This window comes from Paralichthys olivaceus, chromosome 19 (assembly GCF_024713975.1).
Source record: "Paralichthys olivaceus isolate ysfri-2021 chromosome 19, ASM2471397v2, whole genome shotgun sequence".
NCBI lineage: Eukaryota > Metazoa > Chordata > Actinopteri > Pleuronectiformes > Paralichthyidae > Paralichthys > Paralichthys olivaceus.
In genome coordinates, this window is record NC_091111.1 from 11204839 (window position 1) to 11224070 (window position 19232).

Consider the following 19232-nt stretch of genomic DNA (forward strand, 5'->3'; position numbering starts at 1 on the left):
TTGAAGACAAAGCGTCTGGACGTCAGGCACCATTAGGGAAAGAGCCACAAAGCAAATTGTATCATTATGCAGTGAACTTTGAAAAATTTCAACATCCAGAGCCTTATCACCTCTGCTGGCAGCTCATAGTCAGAAATAACTCACTGTGGAGAATTTGTGACTGCCTCACTGGGGAAAATTGCTCAGATAAAAATGGGCTGGGACACATTGCCTGCCACTGCACCTGACACATTAGAGGTACCGGGAGTTTCAGTTTAGATGACAAGTTCTGAGTTCAGCGCCAACACAAAAGGCTGTTTTCCCTCTTCAAAGGGGTTGAGGCAGTGCACTTCAAAGTAAGAGACAGCAAATGACTTAAAACAGTGGATGAGATTGCACAATGCATGATGTTTGTGTTTCTGAACGTCTCGCATTGACAGCGCATCATGTTATGTTCTCTGCCAAAACAGGGGGAAGAAAATCTGATTTGCAACACAAACGTGGTAACAGCTCCGTGTTCAAACAGACAAGACTTCACCAAACTGCAGTTAAACTGATGAAAAACTACACCGCACCACAGAGTTTATTGGCAATGAGATAACTGACTGTGACCAAAACGCACTATTCTTAGAGCTATTGTTTGTGAACACTAATTAGTTATTGATAAAGGGAACTCGGGGGAGAAAAAAAACGATGAAATACTTATGGGCGATTCGATTTTTTTTTTTCATTACGTTGTTTTTCAAAAGCAGCACACAGCGGACTAATTAATTTTTGAAAGGTTCCACCTCTGAAAAGTAGTTGTAAATGCCTGAATACCAAATCAGAAAAATTATGTTTTTCACTTTTAAATTCCAGTGGGATTTCTTTTTTCTTCCATTTATTTTCTTCAAAAGCTTCTTTAATGAAACACTGCTTATTTGTAATTATAATACAGCTCTGTCCTTCGAACGGTACCATCTAATCTTTAGTCAACAATAGACAAAACTGCACAATTATTTGATGCCATCATAAAACTTTGGCTCATCTAAATGACTTGGTATTAATTTGTAAGACTCTTCAAGTCGCCCCTATGAACTACAAATAGGGCTCAAACATTTACCTGAAGAAGTAACAATATTTGTATTGACGATCATTCATTCAATTAGTTTGTAACGTAACTTGAATGTAAAAGTCAACACTTATGCTTCTTTCAGACGTGCACAGAACTCCAGATATTTTCCTCAAATATTCCAGAGGGGCTGTACGTCAGAGTGCAAATGTCTGAGTCACATACTACTGACTGTTTCTGAAACTTTTCCTGCCAGCCTAGTAAAGTGTCTGCAAAATGTCTGCATAAGCACATGTGACAATACAGCAGGATGTAGCAAATGGACATGTTGAAGACATTTTCAACATGCAACAGCCACAGAATCGGAGGAAGAAAAATAGGAGCTGAAGACATTAACAAAGATTTTGACATTGAAAGACAAAGAGATTCAAGAGCTTTTGATGCTAAGAACCAACGCTGGTGTTGATTTGCTGCAAACAAAAACATAGGATTTTAACTGCAGAATTTTTTTCTCCTGCCTACTGCATGCTCTACCTATAGAAGCCCCACCTCATCTGAATGTGCAGGACATTTCCTGTTAAAATGCAAAGATTGTGTTTGTGTGAATGAAGGCTGCAAGCTTCACCTAGTTAGAGGGGACAGCAAAGTAACTGAAACATGCAGTTATCATTGTCTATTCCTGTCCACCAACTGCTCCAGTCTTCATTGACTGACGACTGAGCAGCTTTACTGGGGTTTACAGCATAACCCCCATTAATCAAACATACAGTGAGAGTGGGAGTAAAGAGTGAGCGAGCAAAAACAACCACCATCTGATCTCCTCCTCTAAATTTTGGGTGGGGTCCCTCTCGCTGCGGCGCTGAAGTTGGAGGGGGGTTGGGAGCTGTCAAGCAGGAGATTAAACAAGGCAGAGGCGGGAGGGGGTTGTTTGCCAGGTTGCCCATAAACTTTGCATGGGCTGAGAAAATCACACTTCACACATTAGCAGCTGTACAACAACAGAGAGGAGGACAGCGTGAAAACACAACATCCGTGGATCGGGCTGATCGGGCTTTAGCTCCACGTTAAAGTAACATCATCTTCTTTCATCCAGAAATCGTCTCCTGGGAAAAATCTGACTCACGCCATGGATTATACAGTCTCACTTTTCTTGCCTGGCTGTTTTGCACTCAATAACCCCTTCTTCCTTTTTTTTTTTCTTTACAGATCAGGCTTCATTTCACTGAACTTTTTTTCCCCCTTCCTCTTTAGAGTGATGCCATGCAGAGGCGTGCCCCCACCCTGCAGTGAGGGTCACCAGCCAAGGCTGCTGTTTATTCCACTGTCACAGCAGATTCATCAGAGGAGGATGCCATGTTTAACAATGGCTTGCCCTCAGGGGATGAACTGAACTGAACTGACACTGGCTCAATGTTTACATCAATACATTGTCAATCCAGAATGCATTTCAGTGCATTTGAGTTCTACCATATGTTATGCTATGTAATAATCTTTTCTACTGTGTGTGATTATTACACTTGTGAATCCAACCGTTGCCTTGACAGCACACCCCTTATCACCACGGCGACCCCCAGCACTTGGGTGGTGGGTGCAATCACTCCATCAGGCTCCCAATCAGCTGAGCTGGGCGCTGAAAGCAGTCACATGTCTGATCTGGGTTTGTGTTTTTTTTTTCTTCCCCCTCCACGTGTCAAGATACACGGAGCAGAAGGCGGGACAAAAACAAACCACCTGATTGGCCAGCCCCGTGTCACCAGCTTATGGTTGCGAGGAGGACTGTTCCCTTAAAGGGCCAGACACAGTATTTTTTATTTTCTATTCACCCCCAACAACAATACAGCAACAGCTCCACATCTTATGCAGAGACCACTGGCATTCAGTCAAAATGCTCAAGTAAATCAGGTATAAATGACAAATGATGGTTGTATTGGCTTAAAATGACCAATCTGCAGTTGGGTGGATGTAACTCATTACATTTGCTACATAAATATCCAAAACAAATAAAACATAATTGCACTTTACTTGACAATTTTAATTTGATGTCATTGTTAAATATTGTTTTTCTTACCTTACAGATATAGTTATGGCTGCAAATGAAAATGTTGTGTATGTAACACAAAAATAGCTCACAATTATGTATATATGTTGAAAAAAATCATCATTACAGAAATAAATAAACATAAAAACCAGCCACATCATGATGATTAAAGTTGCTAAGGCAAAGTAAATAGTGTGATAGTTACAGGGGCCAGTGATTACTTCTAGGAATCTAAGTGGATATTACTAATAATTGTATATATTTATAATATTTAATAAAATATTACTATTTAAGTAAATGATCTAAACACTGAATAGTTCGCTGAACACAGGTTTGAGGTGTTTTTTTAACCGCAGTAACTTGATTTTATATCCTTCCAGTGTGCTGTATTTGCATAACAACTGTGTCGCTGACTCGGTTCCTTTCACGTTATGACGGATGGGCGGATCCCGGCGGTGTGGGGCGGACCACTTTGACAAGAGACGGAGAGAAGAAAAAAACAACCCGACGCTGCTCAGCAAACATCCAAGAGTGGCTGTGATGCACAGAGGGGTTACGAGCAGCTCCCACACAGTTCGTATAGGAAACACGGTACCGGAAGGTTGTCAAGATACCACCGATCACAACGGAAAGCGCGTTTGCTGGCGGTGAGTGAGACGGTCCTTTGGGGGGTTTCTCACATTTGAAATCGTCCTTTGATGATTTTGCGGGAGTTGGGCTCAACAAACGGGACGCGGGCTTCGGGCATGTCCTGACAGGAGCGGGACATGCGGAGCCTCCAGGCTGGTGGCATACATTAGAACGCATGTGTTTGATACATGTTCACGTCCCTGCTTGTTAGTGTTCACAGAGGTTTATCTTTTCATCTTCAGAGGACAAAGCGGTTATTTGCGCGTGGATTCTTTATTATACAACAATATACTCAGGTTAAAATGGTCTAGCCTGTTGTTTATTTCACGCATTAGTGGCTAATATCTGCTCCGAGTGAGTGGACGTGTTGTTATCTCAGAGGTGTTTGTTTTGGGGAAGAGTTGTCTGAGGAGAAAGTGACATTGGAGGGGAACAGCCACAACACCGTAACATGACATGAACATCTTTCTGAAAGGCTTCTAACTTGTTTGTTTGTTGTTGCTGTCACAAGTAAACAAACGGTTGCCACTTTGAGTTGCAGCTACTTATTTTAACAAATGTGAGGGAAAGCTGAAATAGTCAGTTTTAATTGATGTTTTATTATTCGTTGTTGCCATGTGTCAGGATATCTTGTGGACTGGTTTCCTCATTAGAAGGCTGTAAGTGGTTGTTTTTTTTATGTTTCCAGTGCCGAGCGGTGGGACTTGGCATGTTTACCCCGGGCATTGTGGTCCTGAAGCGGTTAAAGCTCCATCGTGTCCCCTGTGGACAACCGGAACCCATATACCCATTATTTGAAACAACTTTCTATAAAATAAAATCTGTGTGTTTTTATATTTCTTTTGTTATAGCAATAGTTTTGCATCCTTATTGTAAAAATATATACCCTGGCATACAACCTTAAAACATTAAGGTGGGTTAGCTCTGTCCTCTTTGGGTTCTATAAGGATCTGAATTGCCAGTTAACATGGAGACAATAGGCGAAATAGCAGCAGAGCTCACCTTGTTTTCACCCCCCACCCAACAGCCTGAGCGGTGGATGGAGCAGAGCCTGGTGCACAGATGGAGCAGCAGAGGGAGCCACTTAGTGCTGCGGCTCTGAGCCTCTGTCCAGCACCAAGGAGGTTGCCAGGCCTTCCTTCTAGCCCCAGGCAGTGTGTGTGTGTGTGTGTGTGTGTGTGTGTGTGTGTGCCTGTCTATGTTTTTCTATGAGTCTGACTCTATGGTAATCTTGCCAGTCCTCGGTCGACCGCCTGTGGAAATTCAAAACAGGACTCACATTGTCGTTGACACGCAACACGAAGGGCACATTTGATCTCAGTGGAACTTGCTGCACAGTTGCAGACTTACAGAGATGCCCCTACAGCTTAGTTTGCTTTAATTAATCTACTGCTTAACTTGCCTGGAGGAGAAGTTGCTGTGCTGAATTTCAGCAAAGCCCAATTACTTAGTTCACACTGGCAAATTGGATCAATTTAATTCCCAAAATGCCCTGGTAACAATGTAGCCCAGAGGATGTGAGAGTCAATACTGTAGTTTTTTTTGTGTACCAATAAATAGTCTGTCTAATCAAACAGTATTTTCCCACATTTGTTCAAGGTGTAGTTTATATGACATAATGCAAAGAGACAGGCTCACATAAAGATATACGTGTGGCCTCCTATCTCGGTAAACACAACACCAGTGTATCCAGTTTCAACTTTGTGCACTTGCCAGTCAACACGGCCCATTTGTCTCCTCTTGCACAATAAAAGAAAAAGATAGACACCCTCTACAAAGCCACAAAAAAAGATGTAACAGTAGTTCAGATTGTGGCGTGCTGCCAACAAGGAAGAGAGTGCAAGTGTTTGCTTTCGGCAGGCGCTGTTGAGGATGGAGCGAAACTCGTTATCTCCCTGGTGAAACGGCTGCTGCGTGCATCATGACGGCGTTTAGCCAGAACTTTGGTTTCACTCATAGACCACCTGGTGCTCAGTGTGTGTGTGTGTTGATAGAGGAGACGCTCCCGAGTCATTGTGTAGTTGGTAGCGAGAGGAAGCGGCGAGCACAGGTCTTAATGTTGAGCAGCAGAATTGTGCAGCAGAGAGATAATCCTGAGTCTCCTCTGCCCTGTAGCACACTCCTCCAGATTAAGGTAATTCAGATTGAGAAAATAAAAGCCTCTGCAATTGATCTTTTGGCACTCAGTTACATTTTGGCACGTTCTCAAGAAGAACGTGCCAAAATCAGAGGGTGGCAATTCTGGTGTAGCATTTTTTACCATGCTACACTGGGTAGGCAGTTTAAATCCCCCCACACAGGGTGTCTCCATACGTTTGGCTCCTGTTGTGACTCATCAATGTAAAAAAGAGAAATGATGGCTGTAGCTACATCTGCCCTCATGTATGTTTTTTTTTGTACATATGTATTTCCATTGCCAGATCCATCTGTGCTTCTGAGACGATTCATCTCTTCTTGTTTGTTTTCAGTATTACCTCACACAACATAAGCCTCTTAGTGGGTATTATAATGACTAATGATTTATTTCTATTTAATGTAGACCGGGTGAGATAATTTTCCATCTCCCAGAGGGCAAAGTTTCCACCAATAACAAGATGATATTTGGCTTTTTTTGTTTGCTCTCGAAACAAATCACACCCAAATTACCTGCCAGAAAAAGATCATAAACCCATACATCCCAATGTGGGTCAGGTGTAGTGTTTAGCTAACAAACAACACAAACATGTCATCCGAATCTAAAGTTAACATCTTGTGTCCCCCCCCCACCCCGCATCTCCTCTCCAGGGAGTTTACCGCTGAGGCGTCGGATGGATGATGAGGAGGAAGACATGTCACAGCCCATCTCGCAGCTCTGGGGATCATCCTTTAGGGACGTCAAATACGAAGACCGAGCCATGCCGATTTCAGCCGGACAGGCCCTGGCTGCAGTCACCGCCGCCGTGCCCACATCGCGGGGTCACAACAACAACAGCATCGGCATCAACACGCTGCCCTGCAGCCTGCACTGGCAGCCGCGTATACCCTTTCGCGGTAAGGAGGGATGAGAGATTTTGACCCCGCTGAAGTGATCTGGGATTACGGATTTAGAAACTGAGTCTACAGCAGTGGATGATGTATACTCAGTGTAACCTCACACTATTAGTCATTCTTTTTGTTTCATCCCCAAGCAGAAAAAAATGAATGAAACTCTGTCTCTGACTTGATAATCAGATTTCTATTTTCTCGGGCGATGAGACAAACTTAACTCCATTTTGAATTATTTCTGCAAAACAGACTAAAATGTGTTTTCCTTGTAGCTGGGAGATTCCCATGTGGGATAATGTGAATGCTTAGAACTTGGTAAACAGTCCGTTTGAAGAATTTCTTAGTTGTAATCATAATGACTTTAGTTATATTTCACGTTTCATACATTACATGTGTTTGACAATATGGCTTTAGAAACAAAACAGAATAGAAATAGAATAAAAATGCAGTAAAAAAGACAATGAAAATGATAACTCTAAACTGAAGGGGAATTAAAGAGATAAGAACTCAAAGCCTGATTATGAATGTCAACAGATATCATATGTATAATGTAACTGGGCAGGGTGTTCCACATTCCAGGAGCCAAGTTGCTAAAAGCAGTTTCCCCTCGTGTTTTGTGGCTCAGTAAAAATACCAGACCGAAGGGCTCTTGTTGATTTATGAGGATTTAAAAGGTCTGAAACGTAATAAAATTCTGTATCATCTTAAAAACTATTTGAATAGAAAGAGGGGACTAAAACAGGAGTTATGTGCCATCTTTTTCCTAGAATTTGTATCGACTTGATTCTTGATTATATATATTTAATTTAAACTAAATTAGATTTATGATCACATTCCTGCCATTATTATGTTTTTGTATATTAAATTCTCGATTCTTGAAAAAGTCAGACAATACTTTCATACATATGTAGCCACATTATTATGTCCATCGGATTTAATCCAATTTCGTTTTCCCCTCATCAAATCAGTGTTACAGCGGCCTAATCAGATCTTAACCAATGTTGCAGCACAATGCAGAAAATACATAAACACCGCTGTCACTAGCTTGTCCTTCATTGTAATCCAATCAGTATTGGACGTCATGCACTTGGCAACGTGCCATTTTTCTTCTGCACAAAACACGTCGTGACACCTGGGCCGCTCGGTTTCCTCAACACATTAATGGCACGGTTGCAAGGCGCCCTGCATCAGATATGATAAACACATAAAAACAATTGTCTTCCCTCTGAGTGCCATGACTGCAGAAGTGCATGCTAGAGGCAACGAGTAAACTCGGTGACACATCCCACAGAAAGGCAGCAGTTCACTGAGGCTGTTGTTGATTTAATAAGGTGTTTGAGTTCTTCCACCTACCAATACTCACACACTCTCTCTGTGTTGTTTATGGGTTCTTCAGTTGCATTTGAGTTGCTCATCTTGTAATATCTCCAGCCATGAGAAGATAAAACCTGACACGGCTGAGTTTGAGTAATAATATTAGTAGTAATAGTGTTCTTGGAGGTTTTTTACTGTCACGCTATGATCAAATAGAAAAACAAATGAGTACCACTGCATACCACTGATATAACAACAACAACAACTTCTGAGTATTTTTGAGATCCAACAAAGTTTTTAAGAAGCTCGATTGTTTTTCCTTTTAGGCAGCACTGGATTACGTTCACATTTCCCCGCTCACTTTGAGCCAATGGAGGACCGGGGAGAGAGGCAGCATGAAGAGGAGGAGGAGGAGGAGGAGGGCAGAGGGGAGGAGGATGAGAGGATGGCAGAGAGGGCAGAGGAGCAGGCAGGGGTGAGCGTCGAGGCGCAGATCGGCCGTAAACTTCGGGAGATCGGAGACAAGTTCCAGCAGGATCACGTTGAACTGGTAAGCCTCGCTCTCGGAGCAGCGACGAGGTTCCTTACAAGAACATGGTGCACGCTAGAGGGTTTACAACAATCTGCCCAGTTATCCAGTATTACAGTGACAACCAGTCAACACAAGCTGAAATGAATATTACCGAACCTATTCACTCAAATTTCAATTGTGCATGAATGTTAAATAATAAACTTTACAGAAAGGGCCCGGTCTGCAGCGATGTAACAACTTTCTTTGCCACAAAGAAGGTAAAGTAACACTAAATCATGAATAAGACATGGTCTAGTGACTTCATACTGAAAACAGGAAGCTTCTATCTCGACAACTGATGTCATCTTCCACCGGTGCGTGGAAGGATGTATCTCTCAGTATTTATTATTAATCACTTGTTTGGTGTTGTAGTCAAGGTCGTCTTAATCTTGTATAAACTTCCAAACAGTCCAGGCAGAGTGTTATAGACGATGCTGTCATTACAAACAATAGGAATGAAGGTGTATATTTCCTGGTCTGCAAACTGAAACAAATCAAATGAGTGAACTCCATGCCCTCATCTGTTTAAATGCTCCTGATGTTTTTTTAGAAAGAGAAGATGAACTGACTCTTATTTCTGACCAGTATCCTTTTATTCCCTTGTCTCTCATTTGTATTATAAAAGTCTGTTTTTACTTATTTCTTTACCCTAAAAAAAAGACTTCAGATGAATTCTTTATACCACATGAGGCATTCAATGTTTTGAGACTTGTGTTTACTTTGAGGGAACTGGGCTCAGTGTTTGCGAAGCTCCTGGGGGAATAGTTGAGCACACATACCCTGTCTGGTTCACGGCCTGTGCTTAATAGTGCGTGTAGACGTCAGACTCAGCCTCAGTCTCAGCTGTACCTCGAAAGCAACAACATGTTTGCTATCATGGTGTGATTGATGACGTGTCACCTCTATCTGTGTTTAAAGAGCAGTAACTGGTCTGACTAAGTATATCCATTGGTCACATGACCACAGACCTGGTTAATAAGTACATACATATACCTGGGGGGCAGGTATCGAGTTTCTTATCTGCTGCCGTGACTGTTTCGCCATGGGGTCTATGTTGGCAACAAGGTGTGGTTGATAAGTTTTAAAACTGCGGTTAGAAGAGGCTGAAGGAAAGAAAGGTGACAAAAAAAAAAGAGTGTGAGTGAGAAAGAAGTGATAGTTGATGAGAGATGTTGACTGAACTGCAGAAGAGCAGGTGAGATCGATGCTACTGTCACGAACAGGAGCGAGAGCCGCACGCACGTCTGTGTCTGGGTAGACTGTGCCGTCTGTTTATACGCTCGGCTAAAAATAGAGTCTGACTCACACACTTATAGACGCAGCCAGTAACATGACGGCTACCCACAATACCTCAGTTGTCCCGTTGGCTGCCACAGTGTGTGTGTGAGTGTTGTGGTTTGTGTAACTCTGTGGCGGAGATAAGAGAGAAAACTTGTCTTTTTTGTCTGCTGTCTGCAGTCGAGTTGGGTTTTAAGCTGCAGTTTTTCTCTGTGATAAGTGCTGTTGTGGGAATATTCCACAGGGAGAATATAATAACAAGCGATTCTTCATGATATCCAATCACTCCTCTTGATATTTGCGGCTTCTGTTTGACATTTTCACTCATTTCTACAGCAGACGTTGCCGGTGCAGGGCTAACGTGTGGGTTTCTGTTTATGTCAAGCACATTATTTTTGTGGTTTGAAGCCTTGAGCATCAGTTTTGCCATCTTAAGCTTGACAAGTTTAAGAGCAAGAAAGCACAGAGTTTTTTTAAGCGATATTGGATGAATTAAGCTTAAAAATTAAAAAGAAAACACGCCTTTCTCCTCTACCTACGCAGATTAGAGCAGAAAGATGAGCCTCATGTGGAACAAACCAGCGTACTGTTTAAATAAGCTCAGCAGTGTAGAATTAAAGCAATTAAGGACAATTAGGGTTACATTTAGCGGTGCTGGTTCAATTCAGTTAAGTCTGCTTGTTCTGCATCAAATAGCCTGTGGCAGACTCTTGATTGCCGGGCTGCCAGAGACCTTGACGGAGCGAGAGCAGAGGGGGATAGAGAGATTGTAACAGGAGCGCTTATGCAACAGGCTGCAACATCTCCCGACTGTTCAGAAAAAGCCAGCGGGATCTGTGCAGGATCAGAGATGAGGAGGAGGAGGAGGAGGAGGAAGGGAAGAGGGGAGGTTGCAGGATGCAGCGTGGAACCCCTTCATCTGTCTGACGACCACAAGGGTTACACACACACACAGAGGCGGAGGAATGACAGGGCTTGGATGAGCCGGCTCTGTGGGTGGGAGCGGTTTTGGTTTCCTTCGCTGTGTTTTGATAATGATTCGGCTGACTTCGCCGTCAGGAGAGAGCTGTGATGAAATAGGCGGCGTGCGCTCTGAAAGCATCTCGCCCTGAGTGTCTTGTTTAGAAGTGGGAGAATTAATAAGCCTCGAACCTGAGGGAAGAGGATAGAGTGATGTCATTAAGATGAGTGGCAGCTCCTGCGGGTTAAATAAGTTTTACACTTGTTTTCTGGTCATTTCATTTCTTTTCATCAGGTTTTTGGTTACAGAAAACATTTAATTAACTAAAGAGCACATTCAAATTAGAGCAAGCTGCACAAAATTGTTCAAACTCTCAGATACCAGTCCTCTAAATATGCCTGATTTTTATTCTTCAAGATCCGTTAATTATTCCCCGGGGAGATCAGTGAAAATGTCAAAAACGCCCCCGGATCTGCACAAAAATACGCATCCTTCCATCAAGTTTCATGTTAATCTGTCCATTACTTTTTGCATAATCCTGCAAACTAACAAGCCCCAACATTTAAATTGACTAGATCAAGGTTTTTATTTGGATCAGCACCAAATTGCACAAACTTAAATATCAACCCCTAAACATTCATGATTTTTGCACAAGATCCATCCACGAAGTTGGGCCTGGTCACACATAAATGAATATTTCAGAGGTGAATTTCCCGATCACTTCCAATCATCACTTCCTTTAACGAGGCAAATCACAGCGTGTCTTCGCATGGAGTTTAACACTTTGAACTTTGACCCACAATATTTGCTTCACATTAGTGTATGTGTGACCTTATTAATTAGAGAGTTGTTCCCTGACCCATACCGCATTATTCCAGCAAGTGTCATGGTAATCTGTTGTTTTTGTGTAATCTTGCCAACAAAGAAGCAAACGGGTGAAAACACAAGGTCCTTAGCAGAGGTGATATCATTGAATGTGTGTCTGGGAATGAGAGCCACTGCATAGATACTCAAGTGCACAAGTATCAGTGCAGAATGTGCGTGTCACAGACATGTTTTCTAGACACAAGCTACTGTTGTGGAAACATTCAGTCTTGGTCATATGGTTTTATCTCACAGGGTTTACCACGGTTCACAAGGTCTCTACAGAAACCTGGGACGTTCTGTGATTTTCAGTCTTAACCATTAAATGTATTGCTTTTTAAACATACAACCCTCCATGATGCTAATAACGTCTCTAATAATGTCTCCCTTTTCTGTGTCCCTGTAGTTCATGAGGCACCAGAGACAGAACCTGCCCGTCTGGATGCGATTCACGATGGCCCTGTTCGGCTTCCTGTTTCCCAGAGAGCCTCTCGTGCCGCAGCTGAGAGGGGAGCAGAGATGAGGGGATTTCCCGCTCGGCCCCTCGCCTCGGCCCTTGCTTTCCAAAAACAAGGGACCAGACTTTTAGAGATGGCACTGTAAGATGGAACACGGGTTTGGATTTTGTTTTCTAATTGAATATGAAGACGAGATGAAGAAAACACGGTCACCGCTGGACGGAGACTGAATACGATTTTCTTTTCCTTTTTTGCTTTTTTTGTTGTTTTCTTCTTTTTTCCCGCCTCTCCAAGAAGAAGCCATTGTGTTTGAAGAGATATTTTCGAAATATTTGTAAGATTACCTATTTTGTACAGTAAACTGCTCTTTTTATTTGGTAATTCAAGTCTTGAAGAACCTTCATCAGTCCAGGGAATGCCTTATTCTCTCCTGCCACAGTACATTACGCTTTTGCATCAAGGATATCACCTGAACGAGATCGATCTTAAGATCAGGCCACTTGTTTTTATTTTTGGCGATACACTGTGGACGTGGACATTTCTATGCTGACGTTACTGACTTAAAACCTTGAGGACTCGAGGCACATTTCTAATTTATTCTCAGAAAAATAATAAGCCCTCTAGCCCTTTATCCTTTACTGTTCTGCACTGGCTAATTTGAAAACATGATTGTCATGACATTGTGGCAGATTTACACACTTGTGTTGCACTGTTGATGTTTTATCAGCTTCCACTATAGACGTAGGGACGTTTTATCAACCCGGTGCCCTCCATCAGCCTCCAACCACTCGTGTAAGTAGAAGTGGCATCACGACCCACTGTGTAGATTGGGATTTTGTGGATACAACTCATTAAGACCCAAGACCGAGAATGAGAACACACTGTAAAACTCGAGCATTCATTGAAAACGACCCCCGGGTTTTCTGAAGAGCCGACAGAATTTACAAAAACTTTTATTTCCAGCCTCTGAAGCGGAAACATAAATTAAAAAAAACATTTGACAGCGTAAACATACACACTAATTTAAAAACTTTTTTTCAAACTAAGAGCGCTAAGAAACAAACGACATTTCCCAAAATGCATTTTGCCTTTCCCGCAAGTATTTTAGGGAATCAGTGTGTACGTCATCAGTCACATGTCTTGAGAACATGTGACACCTGTGTGTGTCTCCTGTTGGAGCAGGATGACACGTCACATGTTCTTGTCACACGTCACTCGGTCTTGAAGGTGTATACACGAATATGTTGCATCGGGTCTTAATGGGTTAAATCATTCATGGACGCTTACTTGAATTTGGGTGTACTGAAGGTTTCAGTTGAGAACGGATCGTGATCCTTCATTTCAACTTGCAATCATGTGCGTTTCAGAGCGTGTGCTTACTCTTTCCCAAAATGTGCAGTAATAGGAAACCAAATAAGCACAAAAGTCAAATCAAATCTCTCCTGTGGGATTTCAATCAGGGAACTGGAAACAATCAGATTTAAAGCTGAAAAGCTTTGGATCAATTTCATCCTTTTCTAAAGCTTTTCAGGATTTTCTTTCTCTGGCTGAGTGGACAATCGCAAATTTCGCCCCCTGTGGGTCGTCTGTGGGAGAGGCGACCTTTATGAGCGTTTTTAGGGCTGAGCAATATTCAAGCCAGTGGAAAGGAGGAATAAAAAACTTAGGGATTGGCTGCTTTTGCAATCAAACTGACGTCCATGGAGGGAAATGTGTTGTCAGTGGAATACGTCTCTTTTTACGAATATCTTTGCAACACACCTTTTGGTATAAAGATACAGAGATGCATTTTTATTTGATTTCATTCCAGGTGTAAATGTCACGGGCACTGATCCAAACCCTGTCGTGCTGATCTCACGTTTAATCTCCTATTAAGTGCTTTCTTTCACCAAACTGCCAGTGGTACATTCTGCTTCACAGTAAAACTAGCTTGTGTATATTTCCGAAAAAGCATTTTACAAACACACACATCTGGGAGAAAGTTAAGTAATCTCCACGTGATAGCTGCTATGTTAGCATTTTGCAGCAACACAGCCATTGTAGTCTTTTGAGACTTTAAATAAGATGTTAAAAAATCTCATTGGATGTATTATTTCAGTCTGTTGTAGATTCATGATATGAACTTTTGAAGACACTGTTGGGTTTGTTTCTGCTTTATTTTTTCTTCAGGGAGTAGTTAATATCCGTGTTGAATATGAAATGTAGTTTGCTAAAGTGACGCTCGTTGAGGCTTTAAGTCGTTCACACGGTAGAGGGAGCGGAACAAGCAAAGACGTTTCATTAGACTTTTTAAAAAACCTTTTCCAAAGCGTTTTTCCTCAACATCATCATGGAGGTATAACAGATCATCAGGGCCAGTGTGAAGGACTTACAATCAGCAGAATTTGAATAAAATATTGACAATCCTGGTTTTATTCATTTACAATCACTTTAAACCAAGAATCGTTGTTGTATCTTTAGCTTAGAACGAGCCATTAACTACAATGGGAGTGGCTCATCTTCTTTCTACAGCAGACCAGACCGAACAAAATAAACTCCGGCTCTTCAGAGGGTTTTCCACATCTTCTTTATTTTATAAGATATTCGGCTAAACGTGCTAAGATAGCGATGTGAAGACTTAGTCTCCTTTTTTCACAAGATTACACAGTGTATACCTGCTAATTTTGGTCTAAAAGAGATGTAAGTATGTCAGGTGCCACAACTCTCATGTTTTTGTCACCTAAAGGCCACCGTAGTTTCTCCTACACGTTCACAAAGGGAGGTGTCACTAAATCCTACACACTGGTCCTTTAACTATGTCAGTAGCTGAACCAAAAGTTTGTTTCCTGCAAACACTGATCGCTGAGCCAGTTCAGATATTGTGATGCACTCTGGTCGTCAGTTCAAAGCTTTATACCTGTTTAACTACTCCCTGTCCTTATACTGAGAACACTTTTTCTTTTTGAGATAATTTATTCTAATTTATTTTGTGTATATTTGCTCAGTGCTACTGTATAGATGCTCTCTCAGTGTGTACAGTCCTATTTCTTCTCCTTGTTTATGTGCATTCAGTTGTGTATTCGATGCCTGTGTGTAGGGGAGGTCGGACTAAAGCCACGTGCCTCGTGTGTCCTCGCACAAACCGTGTGAGTCTCTTTTACAAATGACGTGATTAACAGACAATCAAATGTACAAAATGTGCCTTGTGAATAACAGACCCGCCACATCTTCATCATCATCATCTTCAACACTTGGCATACAATTACCCAAAAGTCACTGGTCACAGCTCTTGTTTCACTTGGGCTCTGTGAGATCAATGTACGATAGTTGGCCCGAACAGTACGGCCTGTGTTCGTTGTGCCTTGATACGAAATGGAAAAAAAAAGAAATCAATCTGTTTGATTCCTCACATCAGCTCACGAGGCACAGGCTCAACCTTTGACATCTCTCAGCACGAACGGCAAGTTTCACCACGCAGAACCTTCTCGATATCAAGAGGCGACTGTTTGCAATCAACGTGCACTGTAAAAAAAACAACTATTTTTACCTGTAAACTGTATTTTGCACCTCTCTCTTTTTACTCCTGTGCTGAACTTCCCCCCTCTAGATTCTTGAAACTTTTTAACATCTGTAAAAAAAAAAATGCTGGATCGGCGGAGTTTGTCTGGGTTTTTCGTGCTTTATTATCTACAATCTAGTAGGGCTGCGGATTTACATTTGAAGGAGGAATGAGCCACCGTTATTTTTATTTGCATGAGGTGGGTTGAGCAGCCACTGGGTCAGTGTCACTGCTGCAACTCTGACTCACGAGAAACATTTTGTTATACGTTCAACCTTCAGTGTCTTTAATATCAAATTTCTTCAATCATTTTTTTTTAAATATCCAAGAACGAGTGCATCTTAACTGTCAAGTGCTGTGATTTGGTGTTTTTATACATTTGACATAAATTTGACAGCTATTGTTGCTATGTTTATAAAATTTTATCAAATTCTTTTCCATACTTTTTTGTAAGAAGACGAAGAAAGAACTACAACATGACTTTTTTTGCTTTTCTATGATTGCTTTTTATTCAGTGTTGTGGCATTTCTTTAAAAGATTTCGGATATTGCCAATTTCGCTGTCACTCTCAGTTCAAGGGCTTTTTTCGATAAATGTAAATGGAGTAAAAATGCATGTCCGACATTCCTGAAAAAAAATATTCTGTATCCTAAGGGTTTGAATGTAATTTAATGGAGTGAAAAAACCACAATATCTCTTTTTAATACATGAACTGAAAAGTGGAACTTCTTTCAGACTCCCATGCTGTGTTTGAGCGGAGGGGGTTTGTACTGTCTTCATGTTGCTTTCTTTATACTCAGAGTGGTCTCAAGGATTTCACATTCATGTGTTCTATGAAGTGAGACCCAGTCCAGATGTAGCAGTTCTTTTCCTTTTTGTGAAAGCATTGGCTGTGTTATCTTTGGGACTGCTCTGTGTCAGCTGCACTGTTTTTCAAACAGCGCAGGACATGGAGCGATGGAGGGATCGGAGGCAGACCGGGGATGTTTGTTCTTTTTCTAGTGCAATATGCTGTACATAAGAGCTTGGCTCTCGAAATCTTACAACTTCTCTTAAGTTCTTTTGTTGTTCAATGGGTACATTGCTGTTTTTTTCATTAAAACTTTATGGACAATTGAAATGGCCTGTGCATCTTTTCTTCAATGAATCACAAACTATCTGACACTACTTTTAAATGTCTTGATATTCCACACAAATGAACTATGGAACATGTTCAACTAGTCATCTTTTGTATGAAAATTACAGCCATGAGAACATTTAAGCGCCCACTACTGATATTAGCTTGTCTCTGACTAACAAATGTATACATTTTTAGTACAATAATGACTGAATAGTTATGATAGAAAAAACAGGATCGAACTGAAAACTGGGATACTAACATGCTCACATGTGTGCATGTGAATCGACATCATGTTTCCATGTATTTTGCTTTTATTTAAAAAAAAAAAAGTTTTACATCCATCACCTACAACACTTGGGCTGGAGCCAACGGACAGGTCGCCAGTGACCAACACAGAGACAAATACACATACATACCTAGAGCACATTCACTTTCACATTCACATGCAATCACAGGAATGAAAGGCCTCAGCCAAGCTGGGATTCAAACCAAGTATCGTATTGCTAACCACTATATTATTGTGCAGCCCACTATAGACCCCTTTTTTATTAATCATATCATTTCAGTATTATTTAGTTGATCCTAATATACGCAGTAATATCATTTTCTGCATGTTAACTTTTTGTATTTTCTAAATTTGGAAAATGTTTCCATGAATTACATGGGGCCCTCAAACATGCCCACAGGACTTCCAAGTAAATACTGTTGAACCAAGAGTTCAACATTAATGAGACTTTTTTAAAATAGACGGCGAGTCAAAACCACGTGGACATTTTAACCCCCCCTAAAAGTCACCTAATTGAATAAAAACCTCTTCTATGAATAGACACCACTGATTTAACCCCATCGATGGTCCCTTAAAATTTAACCCAGCACGAACAACAGAAGCATCTCACGAGCTCCAGAGGCCATGATGGAGCTCACCGCTACGTTTTGTTTTCTTTTTAAACATTGCCTTTGGGGGAAATGATGCAGCCCAACATAAACTGTGATTCACTTTTCTGTTGTCGTGTTTCAGGAGCCATCTCCCCCAGGCTGCTGCTCTGTATAGACAGGGGCAGCAAGGAAGGTGTGTGTGTGTGTGTGTGTGTGTGTGTGTGTGTGTGTGTGTGTGTGTGTGTGTGTGTGTGTGTGTGTGTGTGTGTGTGTGTGTTAGTGTGTGGAGGGCAGAAACACGTCCTCATAAAAATAGAGGATTCATGCTTTCAGATAAGGCCTGTGTGTCAGGCTGCAGGGCCGGGGCTGCTATGAGTCGATGCTGTGATGTGTCAAAAACTGTTACTGCTGTTTTCACTATGCACACAGAAAGAACATGCTTGTTCCTGCTTTTGTAAACAGTGCGTTCAGGTAAGTGAGAGTCAGCAAGTGTTTGAACATGCTCAATGCAAAACCACTCGCAGACAGATGACCAGCCCTGTATTTGCATGGAGCGGGTTGTCTGAGAGCAACGTGAGACTAATTTAATTTTGGATTGTCACATCACTTGAAAGGAATAAAGCCATATTGTTTGCGTTTCCCAAGCTGAACTCGGAGCTAATGAGACGCTGCCGTGTTTCCACTCTCAGTTCTAATTTCAGAAACAGTTGATGCCCTCGATTTATGTGAAACATATAGCGGTAAATAAAAGACATTTTCTGTGTGTGCGCTCTTGGCAAAATAACAAATCGCTGTGAAGAATTGAGAGCAGACCAGTAAACACATCTTCTTACAGTGGTTGGAGATGAAAAGCAGGCGGGTTGCTGATGGAGGACAAGGTTTCTTCTACCATAACTGGAAACTCGGATCTTTCTCAGCAGGTTATGTTAAAGCTTATTAAAAAAAAAGTCTCCCAGAATGCAATGCTAACACATCCAGGCTTTATGTTGTAACCACAAAACAGGCTCTGTGTGTCCCTCCTTAACCCAACACCAGCTGGAGAGAAAGCCCCCCCTGGGACTTCTGCTGGAAAATACAGAGTGTGTGTGCATGAGAATGTGTGTATGTCTTCAGGGAAACAGAGAAAGAGAGAGAGAAAAAAAGGAAAATGGTATGGGGTGGGGGGTGAGGGCAACTGCTTGGCTCAGCAGTTTTTTCCGCACACAAAGACCTCTGTGTTCTTCTGGCCAGGCGCTCGAGGAGACGCCCTCATGATAGCCTGGTGCCTATCTCGAGGGTCACGCCTCGGCTCCAGCAGCAGAAGAAGCTCCAGTCCCCAGCTCTCTCTTTTTCTGTTGTTCAGTTCTGCCGTTAACCCTTCAGTGTCCGTCTGTTGCCTGAGCGGCACAATGCGAGGACTTTCAAGGACTTTTCTCTGTAATAAAATCAATTTTTTTTCTCATAATGTGATGGACATTCGTCTTTCATAGATGTCCTCGACTAGCTCTAGTCACCATAAAAAATGGATTTCCACCATGTTTCTTTTGTTCA